The following is a 3,570-nucleotide window of genomic DNA, read 5'->3' on the forward strand; positions in this document are numbered from 1 at the left end:
TTTTTTTTAGTACAAGCTGCTATGTACAGCTCATCCAAGTAGGAGAATGTAGATGTTGTTGGAATTTATGATGTCCTTATTGTTTTCAGATCATTGGGTCCCTCCGTCATCTCTTCATCCCTGTATTCTTCAACTGCCTGCTTGCCAAAACTGCCATGCAGAATATGTTTGTAAGTTCTTAGCTTTTGTTTCCACAAGGTTCAAAGTGTTATGCCAAGAATGTGAACTGCAAAATTTAAGTATCTACATCCTGAAAAGTGCTGCGACTATTTTTAGTGGATGTAAATGCTAGTACAGAGTGGAGTAGATGTCCATGATCGCCCACGCCAGTCGGCAAGGCACCGGATAATGATGATGGAATGCAAGTACAGCTGAACCTGATGAAGACTATCATCCATTGTTGAGGAGAAAAGTAGTCATCTGAGACAGGTTTTGTTTAGTTAGTAAGAGTTTAACAGCAATTGCAACACAATAAGGCCATATATGTGCCGAAGATTAGAGGTGTTACGAGAGAGTAACAAACATAAAAAGGAAGGAGGAGAGATCAGGACGACAGATGTTTGGTAAGAAAGAAGGAGCAAACCACACCAGAGCACCCGCTAACCACCCATACTGAGACAGGTGACCCTCAAGAAGAATTAATGTCTTAAGCTAATGGACTCCTGACCCCGATATAATGAGGTGCAGCTAAAATGGTCGCTTTTAGCATAAGGGAGCTATCCTGATGCTGTTTTGAGAAAATCGAAGGTTAAGTTTTTGCCCCTAGCCTTGTTCAGTTTTTTAAAAAGACAAAGAGCACTTCTCCTATTGGTAGGGTAATTCACACTTTTAGTGTGGGTCAAAATCTGGGTAGCCCGCTTGTCCATAAAAGCGACCAAATTATGTCCTTGCCCCGAGACCTGGATATTTCAGGGTTTGGGGTAACCTTTTTTTCCCACGCATCTACCCAGAAGTAGACAGACAAACAGGTTGACACACCAAACAGCAGTATTGGAGATAGGAGGGTGGGAACAAATTTATTACTTTATGTGTTTTGCAGGAGTACTTATGCAATACTAACTAGCATGCCTGCTTTTCTTGAATTTTTCTTGAAAACTCGGGGGTGGGGGGGGAGAGTGGTTTTTAGGCCAGGGAGTCTAGCGTTCGTTGGGTTTTCATTGTTCTCCCCATACTTAACTTGGTCTTTTTGCAGGAGGATTTGAAACTGTTAGGCCACACCTTTTAACTCTTTGAAGACGTAGCGCCCACATAATTCTGTCCGACCATCAGCACATAAAAGGCAATGTTGCTGCACTTTCGAAATCATCATGCACAAATCAGAGACTTGAGCTTTTCATTCTTTTTTTTTTTTTTTTGCTTTCCTCATTAAAGTTGTAGACAACTGCAAAAGAATCGAAAAATCTACACGAATAACGAAGTTATGGATCTTTTTGAGAAAAAAAACACTTCAAAACAGCACGTCCCCATTTGTCAAGTGGTGTTGAACACATACAATCATCAGACTACAGCCTGAAATCTTTTTTTTTAAAATTAACCTAGCATTTAATCACTTTTTTATGACTTTTTAATACCTTTTTCTCAGAATGACCTTCATCGGGTGATGCAGAAGTCCCAGTCTGCCCTCGCTCAACAGCTGTTGGTCCTGGGTGCTACCATAGGCTGCCTCGTCTTCATTGGGTGAGTCAGAGTTTGACAGAGTAATTGTGAGGCATCGGAGTGAAATCAGGCGCTCGTCAAAATAACAAAATTGGAGCAACAGGCATTTTCCCACCAGTTTCGCAATTTTAATCTTATTTTTTTTTTGGTCCAACCCTTTTATGTCCAAATAAAAACACATTTCCATGTGAATTATATTAAAAAGCGTTGAATAAAAACTCCAAATATGTAATTTTTCAGATTTCAAGGACTCTTTAGCTAATTAAGTTACCAAACTTTTGTGGCCATTTTCTCGCTATTTTTACCGCTGAAACCAAGTGAACTTATCTCTTTCAATCACAAATATCTTCACTTTTTCTCAAGATAGATAGGTATTTTTTTCATCAAAAGCAAGAAAAATTAACAAGCTTTGAGATAATACCAATAACTCTACATGCACAAAAAATTGACGTGCGCCCGATTCCGCCACGTGGTGACACAATTGTGTACTTTTAGTAGTAGTAATAAATAATAATAATAATAATAATAATAATAATAATAATAACAACAACAACAACAACAACAACAATAATAATAATAACAATAATAATAATAATAATAATAATAATGGTAATAAGGATGATGATGATGATGATGATCAGGGGCGGCTCGTGGGTCTAAAAAGTGGGCGTGCACAATTGAGCTTTCTTAGACTGAAGATAATCAAGGGCAGAGTAAATGGGATGGTGAATAATTTTAGGATCTTTGGGTCGGTGCAGGAAGAACTAGTGCTTTTATTTTCATTCTTTTTACTTGTGGCTTTGACTTCTAGAACTAAATCTGTTTGTTAGCTAAACTTCAATTTCATTCATCCTGCATTAGAACTGAACACTCAAGTAATACCTTTCACCACTCCACTACAAAACCGTTCAAAAGCACAACTCATAGGACGGTGACTTAAGTATGTCACGTTTACCTCCCTCAGGTTCACGGTCACAGAGTCACTTAAAATAGCGACAAGACAATGAACCAATCACAATTCTCTTGAGCACTCCGCTGGATTGCTCCGGGGCCCACATAATTTTGGCATGGAATAGTGCACAGTCTATGGTGTTTATTTTTAGATTGCCTACCATGGGCTATGTTTCGACGCTATGCAGCAAGAGCACATTTGAGATGTGCCGTCTTATTAATATTAATGTACCGCCAAACTCACTACAAGTGTCGTCATCGCTTGGGTTATCCCAAAGAGCCATTTATAGGTCAGGTTTCCACTGTTGACTATCCTGTTATGTTTAGATACAGCGCATGAACTTAGGAATGGCATAGTAGATTTTTACGACGCTATAGAATAGAAATGACAGTTACAGCGCCAGCGAGGGCCTTGTTTTGATCTAATATTTGGCTAGTGTTTGTTCCTGGCGTCTTTTATTCTATTATTGTGGGTGCTTTACGTCATAGAACATTAAAACATTGTGGGCAGCACTGCACGACCGTGCTCTATGGACGAACCGCCCTGATGATGATGATGATGACGACGACGATGATGATGATGACAATGATAATAATAGATCTTGTTTAGCGCAAATCCCAGCTCAACAGCAAGCTCTATGCGCTTCACAATCTATACTATTACCCCAGAAGACCTGGGAGCATTCTGAAATAACCTCAACTTCCTGGAAGCTGCAAACAGCCTTTTATAAGCACTAAAACTCTAACATACTGACATGATCTTTCGCTGTTTATGGCCAAGTACCTATTTTCACCTGGGTGAAGTGAGGAAAATTCGTGTACAGTACCTTTCCCAAGGACACAACGTCGGGCCCGCGGCTGGCGGGAACCCCCGAACCCACAGCCTCACGATTACGAGACCGGTAGCCTAACCACATCGTTGGTCTAGTGGTTAGACTGCTGGTCTCACAACCAAAAGGCTGT

General features: G+C 40.1%; 1 protein-coding gene across 1 annotated transcript in view; it reads right to left on the reverse strand.

Annotated features, from left to right (window-relative positions):
* Window positions 1-3,570, reverse strand: part of LOC101851816 (HIG1 domain family member 2A, mitochondrial) — a 14,693-nt gene that overhangs the window by 1,591 nt on the left and 9,532 nt on the right. The window lies entirely within an intron of this gene.

This window comes from Aplysia californica, unplaced genomic scaffold (genome assembly GCF_000002075.1).
Source record: "Aplysia californica isolate F4 #8 unplaced genomic scaffold, AplCal3.0 scaffold00455, whole genome shotgun sequence".
In the NCBI taxonomy this organism is placed as follows: Eukaryota; Metazoa; Mollusca; class Gastropoda; order Aplysiida; family Aplysiidae; genus Aplysia; species Aplysia californica.